Source organism: Carlito syrichta, unplaced genomic scaffold (assembly GCF_000164805.1).
Source record: "Carlito syrichta isolate Samal-C Ts95f unplaced genomic scaffold, Tarsius_syrichta-2.0.1 Scaffold303385, whole genome shotgun sequence".
NCBI classification, from domain to species: Eukaryota; Metazoa; Chordata; class Mammalia; order Primates; family Tarsiidae; genus Carlito; species Carlito syrichta.
In genome coordinates this window covers 571,131-583,457 of record NW_007247481.1, presented here as the reverse complement: position 1 = coordinate 583,457, position 12,327 = coordinate 571,131, and positions in this window count along the sequence as shown.

Sequence of the window (12,327 nt, the reverse complement as noted above, 5' to 3'; positions counted from 1 at the left end):
GTATATTTTATTCTTTTCCCTGTACTCTTGTGAAGAATGTTGTTCTTTTTCCCTTTTCTTTTGTGTTTAGTACTTTCTTAAGTGTTTCATATAGAGGTGGTTTGGTGGCAGCATAAGTTCTTAGGGATTGAATATCTGGAAAGATTTTAATTCTCCCTCACTGATGAAGCTTAGCTTGGGCGTGTAGGTTATTCTTGGTTGAAATTGTTTATCTTTTAGGACTTTGAAGATAGGGCTCCAAGCTCTCCTAGCCTGCAGGGTTTCTGTAGATAAATCTGCTGCTATTCTAATTGGTCTTCCATGGTAGGCGATCTGGCCTTTTTCTCTTGCTGCCTTTAGGATTTTTTCTTTTATGCCTACTTTGTTTAGGCGAATTATTATGTGTCTAGGGATTGGTCTTCTCATTTGTTGTCTTGCAGGGGTTCTGTGAATCTCTTGTGTTTGAATTTTTGCATCACTGTTTAGATAAGGGAAGTTTTCTTGAGTGATCTCATGGAAAGTTTGTTCCAGTGTGGTCTCTGTCTCTCTTTCTGTCTCAGGAAGGCCAATTACTCTTAGGTTCTGTCCCTTGAAGTAATTGCTCATCTCTTGAAGGTTTTGTTCTGTCTTTTTGAGCTTGTCTTTTGTGTTTTTAGGAGTTTGGGTTAGTTCTATATTTTGGTCTTCAAGCTCTGAGATTCTTTCTTCTACTTGGGAAATTCTGCTTTCCATGCTTATCAGTTTGTTACTCATTTCATTCACAGTATTCTTTATTACTGTCATCTCAGATATCAGCTCCTTCTTAGTTTCTTCTTGTGTCTCCTCAATTCTTTTTAATCTCTCCATTAATATCTTGATATCTAAGTTTGTAATTTGAGACCCTTCATTCTGGGGGCTCTTCATTGTTTGCATTCCGAAGTCAGTTTTCTCAGTGTCTGCCCTCCCAGGGGTCTGGGAGAGACCCATACTCTTCTTTTGGTTTTTCTTCATTTGTGTAGATTTCTCTCTCTCTTCCCCTTTCCCTCAGCTTCTTTAATTCTGTTTTTGAAGGAAGGTGGGGTTGCTTTTATTTCTCTTCTGCAGTATCCTGTTCTTCCTTATGAGGGTCTTCTGGCTTTTTTCACTTTTGAGGTTAGAGTGTAGGCTGCGATCTGTACTTTTTGCAGTTTTGAGGTTTAATTGAGAGGGAAGTTGTGGTTCAGAATGTATATGCTGATTCCAGCATACACAAACATGTGTATGAGCACACTGGAACCTATTTCCCTCTGCCTTACAATCTGTCCGTTCAGCAGTATGTAATCTTGGTTCCTAGATTAAAATGGGGGTATGAAAGAGGAAAATAATGGAGGAAGGGGGGTCAATAGGAAGTTAGAGAGAGAGAAGAGTGAGAGGAAAAACAGACATACATATCAACTATCAGCTGAGAAAGAGACACAAGGCTGGAAAGAAGTGAAAAAAGACACGTAAGAAAGTTTCCCTAAAGAATACTGATAGCTACACAGAGACAGACCAATATAATAATGAAACAGTGTAAGTCAGAAGGCAAACAACAAACATGATCAAAATAAACAGTCAAAATGATAAAATCATAAGTAACAATAAGAGATGAGACTAAAATCACTTCAGTTCTGATCTCCGGCCTCTCCCCTTGGTTTTTCATTGCAGGCAACTAGATTTACTCACAGTTTGGGTCTAGCTGCCTGGGAGTTGCTTTTAACTGATTCAGCTTAGGGATGGGGCTTTGTCTCCTGTTTAGTGAGGTTACCTTAGGAACCGAGGTGGAGTTTATTGATAGGTGGGCAGGGCAATGGAAATCTCTGCCTGGAGAAAGGTGGAGGCAGATTCTCTTTTGTAGATCCCTTTCTCTCCGCTTGTCTGGATCCCCCAGCTTGGGGTCACATGCTGAGTGCCTCAGCCAGGGTGGGCCTGGAGTTCCAGAGCTCCAAAGCTCCAACGGGCAGACAGTGAGTGGCGAGAGTGCCCTGGGCCCCCCACAGGGTACTTCAGCCAGGAATGGGATCAGTGTCTCTGAGGGGCGGGTGCCCAGAACATCCCTGAGTGACCGGTGGCTTGGTGCTGAGTGCCAGGCAGGAGACGATGTAGCCAGGGAGTGAGCTGAGACCCGAGACTTGCACACATGCATTGGAACAGCAGCAGCAGGGGCCGCAATATCTGGCCCTGTGTGGGACCAAAGGTCCCTGGGCCTCAGACCAGCACGGCTGGTGGTGTGTTGGGTGATGGGGGAAGAAAAGTAAGAGTCTTTTTGGGAACTCACGTTCGGAGAATCTCACAAGTTCACCTCTTCTCTTTCTTTCTTTGAATGAGTCTCACTCTGTTGCCCAGTCTGGAGTGCCTGGCACACTCACGGCCACTCCAGCATCGACCTGTGGACTCTGGCGATCCTTCCACCTCAGCCTTCCAAGTAGCCGCAACTACAGGCACATGTTACTACACCTGGCAAATTTTTTATTTATTGTAGAGATGAGGTTTCGCCAAGTTGCCCAGGCTGGTCTTTAACCCACAGGCTCAGGCAATATACTCACCTTGGCCTCCCAAAGTGTGGAATTACAGGCTGAGCCACCTAACCGGGCCTGATATAAATCTCTTAAGAGAGTGGAGCCCTGGTTCTTAAGGAACATGCACTTTGTCAGGAAGCACAAGAAGGGCTTGAAGAAGATGCAGGCCAAGAACACCAAGGCCATGAGTGTGCATGCTGAGACCACCAAGGCCCTTGTAACGTCCAAGGAGGTTAAGCTTAAGATCCCAAAGGCTGTCAGCTTTAAGCTCAATTGAATTGCGAACACTGGAAACCTCAAACTTGGGAAGTGTGCTTGTGCCCACATTGCCAAGGGTCTCAGACCCTGCTGGTCAAAGATCAAGGCCAAAGATCAAACCAAGGCCCAGCTTGATGGCTTCAGCTTCAGTTCAGGCTCCTTCTCAGGCTCCCAAAGATGCCAGGCACCCACAGGGCTTCTGGAGTAGAGGCCCCTGTCTGTCAATGTGTGGATAGAAAGACTAGTGTGACCCCTGAGCTGCCATCTGCATGGGGTTAGTGTCCTCCTGTGCTAATTGTACAAATCAATCTGAAGCAGGAAAAAACCCAACAAAGTTATTCTAGAAGATCCCAGACTGATAAAATGTCCAATTCTATATAAAATGTGTGCATTCTGTGGCTCAAATAATTAGCAAACCATTTAGAGCCTAACTCAGCCTTATTATTCAGGGATTTTATTTATGAGGACTTGATAGCTTAATACTATGTTGCAATTGGAGTCATGGTTCTTTAGACAAAGTTTTTGCTGGAATGTTTTTCATATCTTTAATGCATTTGTTACCTTTACCCTTGTCTTTTATTTTAAAGGTTTTTTGTAAGAAGTAAGCTTATCTAATAATGACTCATTCATGCTTGAATTTAGAAGGAGAAACTTGAAGATCTTGAGGTGTTGCTGTTGGGTGTGCAGATTTTTATGACAAAGTAATTGGAAAGTTGGGAGTTTAGAGTCAATGTAAATCTGTCTGAAGTGATGCCTTCTTTGAAGAGTTCTTCACAGTACTATTTTCATTTCATAGGGCTCTCTTTTTGGCTCAATAATTTTTGCCACATTTTCCATCAACCTAAGGATGACAGTGAACAACACAATTTTTAAAAACTTTTTATTTAGAAGTAATTTTACACTCATAGAATGGTTGCAAGGATGAGAATAGTACAAAGATCAACTGCATACTCTTTACCCAGACTCACCTAATGCTAACATTTTTCTCCATTTGCTCTATCACTATTGAGTGTTCTCTCTCTTCCTCCACTTACCCCAACATATATACATAGCATTTTTCCTAACAATTTAGGAGTTAATTTCATTCTTTCTGATTCTTTCCCCCTAAATATTCTGTGTTGTTTTCTAAGAATAAGAATATTCTCTCACATAAAAACAATACAGCTACAAACTTCAGTAAAATCAACATTAATGCAATTTACTGATATAACCTATTATTCACATTTCAATTTTGCTATTTGATCTAATAATGTATTTATAACACTTTTCCCATGGTGCAGAATTCAGCTTAGTGTCATGTATTGCACTGAGCTATCATGTCTTCTCTTTGGTTCTTCGTATGTGCATGTACTAGTGTTTGTGTGTGTGTGTGTGTGTGTGTAAGAAATCAGGTATCATTTAAAAATTTTAACATGTTTAATTGACAAATAAAGATTGAATATATTTGAGGGATACAATGTGGTTATTTGATTTATGTGTACATTGTGTAATGATTACCAAAATCAAATTAATTAACCCATCCATCACCATCCAAGCTGCATATTAGATCTCCAGGACTTGTTCATCTTACAACTGGAAGTTTGTGCCCTTTGACCAATATCTTCCCATTCCACCCCCTCCATCCAGCCCCTGATATCTACCATTCTACTCTCTGCTTCTATGAGTTCAACCTTTTTAGATTTCACATATGAGTGAGATCAGACAGCTTTAAACTGAAATATTTCATAAATTTTCTTTGTCCTAAATGGCATTGAAATGTTTGAAGAATACATTATTTTTAAATAGAATGTTCCTTATATTGAGTTTGTCTGATGTTTTCTTATAATTCTGTTCAGGTTGTGCATTCTTGGTTGGAATACAGCTAAGTGAGGCTGTGTCTCTTTCAGTGCATTGAGACACATGATGACCATCTACCCCTTATTGGTGATGTTAGTTTTGAACCCAGTCAAGATATTGTGCAATCATCACTGTATCACACCATATTTTCCCTTGTAATTAATAAGCAATCTGGGGAGATGCTTTATGACTACTCAAATGTAATACAAAAATTTCTCATAGATTTATTGTCCTTAGATGTTTGCTTGTACCAGCTGTTAAAGTAATGGTTACAAAATGGTCATTTACCAGCTCCAAGCACTCTTTCTGCATTTTCCAGTCTGCACTTGGCATTTTACATAAGCAAGCACCTGCCATTCTTCCTCACTGATTTATTTATTCTTACTATATACTAGATAAATGGATCACAAAGTTCAATTTTCAAAGATTTATAATTTCTTATTGTCCTTTCTGATTTTAATATTTGTATTATCACAGATATGAAATGGGAGGCTCAGAGGGTTTGCTCCTATGGCTTCTGACATGCCTCACCATTTGCTAAATACTTCCTTACTTTTGGTATAAGATATTCCAGGTTATTTTTATAACCCACACTGACCAAGTTCTTAAATCAGCCATTTCTCTGAGGAACCCTTTTTTTGGTGGAGAATCTTATTAGAGATCAAGATCTGGGTGCCCATTGCTACATTGCTATTGGGGTGTTTGCTTCTGGTTTCTAATGGTCAGATCTAGGAAATATATGCTTGTATATACATAGACATACCTAAATATATGCACATATATATAGGTATACATGCACACATGCACAGACATATACACATATGTATACATGTTTTAGAAATCATAGATTTACCCCAGTATCACCAATTTTAGCTCCTTCTTGTAGGGTTCCTTTTTTGCTTTTCTCCATTCCATATATGTGCGTCTCTTCTTCCACAGTGAGCTTCTTGGTTCTCAAAAACATCTATATGCTTACTCATTTGTTCATTCTTATAATACATCTCAAGTGGTTTCAGAATTGCTTTGTCCATGCTACTACAAAAAAAAAAAAATACCCTACAAAAATAGTCCAGGATTTGTGTTTGGTTATTCTGTTCCTTATTCTATCCCTCTTAAGACTGAGAGTATATGATCAAATACTGCAATCATAAATTGCTTGAATTAGTATCTTCCCCCTCATACCCTTAGGTGTGGTTGTTATTCATTGGAAATATTGAACCTTTCTTTTAGTTTGAGCTATTTTTGCCCCTTTCCATTCTTGTTGGCTTAACTGTATTTTTAAATATAAAGAACATTAACATTTTCCCAAAAGTCAAGACCATACTAAAAGCTTTTGTCAGAGAAGTGTCTCTGACTCTCCTATTTCTTTAAATCCTCTGCTGTTATAGGTAACCAAGACCATTGTAGTAAGCTGAATGATGGCCTCCTAAAAGATATTCACACCCCACTCCCTGGAAGCTATGACTGTTACCTTACATGGCAAAAAAGAGGTCTTCTCAGATGTGATTATATTAAGGATCTGAAGATGAGAAGATTACTCTCGATTATCCAGGTAAACCCTAAATGATAACAAGTGTCTTTACAAGAGAGAGGCAGGAGGAGAGTATCCATTGCTGCATCTGTAAGAGAAAAGAAGATGGCAGTGTGACAGAGGCAGAGGCTGGAGTGATGCAGCCATAAGCAGAGGAACACTAATAGCCACCAGAAATTAGAAGAGGTAAGAAACAAATTATTCCCGAAAACATCTAGAGGACGCATCGATCTTCTGGAATCTTGATGTTGGCCCAGTGAAGCTGATTTTAGGTTTCTGGACTCCAGATGCTTAAGAGTGTAAAACATGTATTGTTTCAAGCCACCAAGTTTGCAGTAATTTGTTACAGCAGCAATAGGAAACTAATAGAATTGTCTCCTGGTTTATCTATGATAAACCTCAAGAAGAGACTCTAGGAATTGTGTTTATCTTGTTCCCACCCTCAACTCTTTAACTTACTTCAATGAGTATTGATGGAATTTTGAATATGTGTGAGGGACGGCCCAGATATTGAGCACACATACATACAACATGGGCACATCTACTAAATGTACAAAACACCTGGTAGTGCCAGGGAGGACAATGATGGTGGGTAGGGGCTGGGAAGCAGTGGGAGTGTTATCCGGGGAGAAATCACAGAGGATGTGGCTATTCTGCTAGCCATAATTTCTACCTTCCTGTGCTGTACAGGTGTTCAACCCAGATTTTTCTTCTTGACCTGCCCTGGACCCGTGGCCCAATCCTGCTTTCCTTCTTGCCACCACACCTGGAATTTGATTCTATGTACCCATGGCCTTGGAGTCTTCAGAATCTCTTCCTTGCTTAGCTGCCTCAGTGATACTCCCACTCCTTTCTGTGTGACAGGCTCCTGAGCCACTCAGATCTGGCTACTGCTCTGAACTCAGGTGGTACCTGTACCACATTTGTCTGGCCCCAAGGGGGGACTTTGACTTTGGCTTCCTGAGAGGCTTTCTTTTCTCTTACAGATGCAGCACTGGGCAGTTTGCAGCCGCTCTGCACCTATAGATCTTTTTTGTTAGTGTTTTATAGAACTACATACTTTCTGGTGTCAAGTGATTAGCATATCTCCAGAAAAGATTGTAAGGCTTTTCATGCCTTCAAGAGGTTAAGCTTTTTTCGAGTTTTTATTCTATGCAGTATCTAGCATGATACTTTGCAAAGATTAACCCTTTGAAAACAGCTATTTTCTGACTCAAGAAACATTCTTTGCTGGAGAAGCAAGTCTACGGCCAAGTGAAGTGCCTGCTGTATTCCTGGGTGGCCCTGCTGTGTGAGGCAGGGAATGGCTGTCTCAGAGGCCTGGTCGAGACAAGGCAGAGCCTTCCAACTTGCAAGAAAGTGAGATAAACACATGCTGAGAGTAAAGATTGAAAAATCATGACCTTAGAGACAAGGGTCACTATATATTTGTTTCATAGAAAAATAGCAATGTGGTCATGACTAATTGGTGAGCCAGTTTAGTATTTTGGATCTCTGTCTAAAAACTGGTTTGCCTCTCTGGCTTTTCAGTCACGGGGAGAGAGTCAAGCTATGACAGTAGGGTCTGCGATTCTGAATTTCTGACTTCTAGGTCAGAAATGGGCAACTACCTTCAAGAAGATATGCCTATAAAACAAAGAGCACCCTCAGCAAGGGTGCTGCCTCTACATGGCAACTTAGTACCTTTACCACATTTGTCTGGGCTCCAGGGGGGGGGATTTTGACTTTGGCTTCCTGTGAGGCTTCTTTTTCTCCTGTATCCCAAATGAGAGGTTCTTTTTTCTGCCCCCAAAAGGCACACACAGAGTTCAGAAAGAGCTTAGGAATGGCAAACAAAAATGCGAAAGGGAGATGAAATGACTTGAACTTACTTGACATAAAAGATAGTCTGAATGTTTTTAAGTACTCAACTTTTCAGAGTGATATGCCAAACTCCCAAACTCCTGTTCTCTGTTTCTAGGTTCTGGGAGAGGATACGGTGCAGAGTGGGAAAGTGCCCTCGGAAACTCAGTCTTGAGTTGGTTGAGGGAGTCGTAATAAACCCTTGCCATCCTGCGGCTCTCATAATGTACTTAAGAACTTCCTGCAACTTTTGGAATTTGGGAGAAAAGGAGTGAGGGAGCCAAAGACTCAGACCTCAAAAAGTGGTCTAAGTGCTGCTGTGGCCTCCCCTGGTACTTTCTCAGAAAAACGCCAATTATTTTCTTCCAGATGCTCAGATCGAAAACCTTGGAGTCATTCTTGACATTTCTCATGACCCGTATACCACCTTTCTTAAAACATGTCTGGAACGTAATCACCACTCACCGGGTCCGCCGCTATTACTCAGGGTCAGGCAGCCTTGATCTCTGGCCTGGGTTGTGCATTATTAGCCTCCATACAGGTTTCTCTGCTTCTAACAATTGCCCCTTTACAGTCTATGCTTAAGACAGTAGCTGGAGGGATCCTTGTAAGAGATAAGTTGTATTGTATCACTCCTTTGCTTGAAGCTCTGCGATGGCTTCCCATTTGGCTCAGGATTAAAGATAGTTTTCTTATAGTGGCCTCCAAGCCCTCTGTGATCTCCCCATTCTTACCTAGTCCTACTTAGCTCCTGGCTGTTCCTTAAATCCACCAAATTTGTTGCTGCTGTTTTAGAGCCTTTGCTGTTCTTTTTGTCTGCAATACTCCTTCAGACAATTTTGTTATTTATCACCCATCTCATAGCTCTATGGATTTAAATATTACCTTACCAATAAGGCATTTCCAGGCCATACTTTTTTTTTTTTTAATCATCAATTCCTTTCCCTGTTGTGCCACTTTCACTGTTTTCTTTTCTTTTCTTTTTCTTTCTTTCTTTCTTTTCTTTTCTTTTCTTTTTTTTTTTTTACCATCAATCCTTTTCCCTGTTGTGCCACTTTCACTGTTTTCTTTCCAGAGCATTTAGCATCTGGTGTACTGACTTTTCTTTTCCTTTTTTTCATTGTCTCTTTTGTTAAATACAAACTTCCTTAGAACTCCTTGTTTGTTTTACTTATCATCATATTCCCAGCTTTAAAAAGAATGTTTGGCATATTTCCAGTACTCAGTTAAATAATGGAGTAAATAATTCTCCATGAAAATGACTGGGTGGGGGCCTATAAGACTAAATTCTAGCAGAGAAAATTTAGCAAAGACATAAAGGAGGGAATTTCCTGCTAATAAAATATATTCAATTAATAAAAACCTGCTATTAAATACCAAGACATTTTCTTTGCAAGTCTTCAAAAGAGTGAATGATTATTCTTAAAGGTTCATGATTTACTGCTCAGAAATTGTTCCAATATAACATTTTAATTCTGTAAACTTGGAATTCATAAAACTGGAATTCTTAGGTTATTATGAGTCTTGACCAGGGGGTTGGTGATCAGGATTTCCATAATTAAGCAAGATGAATCCAAATATTTTTAAATAGCAGTGACTTTTTTTCAGCAATAAGTCTGGTGGTGACAACACAGAAGAGACTAGAAGTAATGACATGCACGTTGCCTCTGCAGCAGTATAATGTCGAATAAAGGACGAGGGCCACAGACACAGGCAGATCGGGATTCTGTCCTCACCAATTGGTGTGGTTAGAAAGAAAATCTTGGTTCTGCTTTTTTTGATTCTCCAGTTTCTGCAGAATTCCAGACCACAAAGATATGGAAATAGGAGGTTAATCTGGATATAGTTCAGCAGCCTTAAAAATGTCTACTTTAAAGGGTTATTTTTCTGTAGGCCCCATTGAAATAACAAAGTTCAGAGTGACTTGCTATACTCCAAGAACCCATTCTCTATTTTCAAAATTTGATTTTTAATGTGGAAATTTTCAAACATACAATTAGAGAGAATGTAATAATGAGCCACCATGAACTCATCATCCAGCTTTGAGAATTACCATTTTGCCATTCTCAGAACCCACTTAAGACATCTACACTTTGCATTTAATATGATTTTGCATTTCTGTGTGAGTAGTAGATGATTTCATCCCCAGTAAATAAAAGAACTGCAGTCAATTGAAAAGTCAACTGGCATAAAGAAATAATTACCTCACTCTTTGTGACACATTGACCAAAAAAAAAAAAAAGAAGAAGAAGAAGAAAGAAACTTTACTAGTTACAGGTGCTATATCAGGCATAGAGTCAGATACAGAGAACTACAGCTTGGTGGCTTGTTTGGCCAAATGCAAGAAGAGAGGGTGGAAAGTGAATCCTTAGATGAACTGGATGTGAGAGGAGGAGACTAAGACACTAGTTTTAAAAAAAATTACTGTGGTTTACATAGATGGATTATTTTTGATAACAAATACATAAAGTGTGGCCATTTCAATGGGGGAAAAATGTGGGCTTTAAAAAATTTAGTGGATTTAAGAAGTTGCCCTGGAAGGTTCTGGGCCAGAACATCCCTCGTACAATTTCCCCCAGTGGGCTGAACATGTGGCAATAGAGAGTTCATGCTTGTCATAAAACTGCTGGCATGGCTCCTTGCACGCCAGTTCCAGATGTGGGCTTGGCAGAGCCAGAGTGCAGGAGTAAGTCAAAGGTCAAAGACAGTGTGGTTGCCTCTAGAGAGCTGCTTTTTATGATTATATCTTGAAGTAATTGACTTTTGTCTATATTTAGATCGCTCTACTTAACATTTTTAAGCAGAACGTTCTAACGGAAGTATAGGAGCTTGTGAAGCATTTATAGAACTTCTTTGCTCTCAAATAAAGCCAGGTTGTTGAACAGCTTTTCAGAATTTCCAGACATAAATAATCAAAAAAATGATTTTATTACTCAGTAACAGTCAGCCAAGTCTTAATAAGGTTTTTTAATAAAGTGTCATAAAAGCAGACCAATTTTCAGATAATCAAACGGATATTCATTTTATTAAGTCCTAATAGTTGACACAGAACATATATTTTATTATACTTAATAATGTCACTTATATGATTAGGTAGGGGTTTTTTAAGCTGCAAAAAATTCAAGGCAAAAAGGGAATACTTTATTATAAAATATTCACATTTCACTATTTGCAAGATCTTCTAATAGAGAACAAAATACGTACCAAAACATGATTCATCTGTTGTTATGGCAGCACATGAAACTGTGGTGAAATGGGACATGTATTAACAAAGGCTGAGATGTTACTTAGACAGTATAAATGATATTATATCTCAGTAAGATTTATAAGCTATCAAATCATATAAGACCTTTTTTTATAGCAAGAAATTTCACAGAATTATAATAGGAAAGGTTATAATGGAACAAAAATTCACAAAAATATCTTAGAATTAAAATTATGTTATCTAATTAATTTTTAATTAATTCCTTTGTTGAGGGGTGGGAGTAGCACAGAGAATAGCACTTTCTTTTTCAAAATAAGTGGTAAAATAGAATTAAATGATAATTCAATTATCAGAGACAGGAGGAAAGCAAGAGACATTTCTGACAACAAGCATTTGGCCCTAACACTTTGAAGAAAATTATATCTTTTTGAGCAACTCGTTTAGTATCCTGGCCTAGGATAGGTAATCTGTTTTTGTTGTTTATTTGTTTTGAATTCACATTATTAACAGAAATTATGTGCTGATTCATCCAGAAGATTCTTTTTATCCATATTGACGATTACTTACTCAACTTGTCATTATAGCATATTTTCTGGGAATGTGAAAAAAGTGTATTTCCTGCTGCATACAAAAAAAATGCAATACATTGAAATTTATGTCCCTGAGATGGTGCAAGGGACCAAAGGCAAACAAGATGTAATATATGCATCTGTTCAGAATTTTATTACATAAGAGGCTCTATATGTTCAAGAAAGTAATGTGAAGGATGGTATTTTTTTCAGATCCAATCATGTCTGACCTGTCTAACCAGTCATTGTCTGCCTCTACAGATGCCTTGCCATTCTTGATCCAGCAGTACTACTTCCTCTCTCCCACTTATAGCCTCATCAGCATGCACCAATGCAGAAAATAGAAACAGTACCAGGAGAATGACTGATCACATAAGCCACGTATGCTCTTCTGAACACAATTGCAGGTAACAAAATCCAGAGAAAGAACATGAAATGGGGCTCAAAGGCCAAGTTGTGCTCCAAAATATCTGGCTCTTCACCAACTGATCTAGGAGTACTTTCCAGTTTGGGACTTATAAAATTCAATTTTTTGTTAAATATTTGTGATTGAAGTTATAGGACTAGAACTTTGGACTCAAAGCGTTTTCA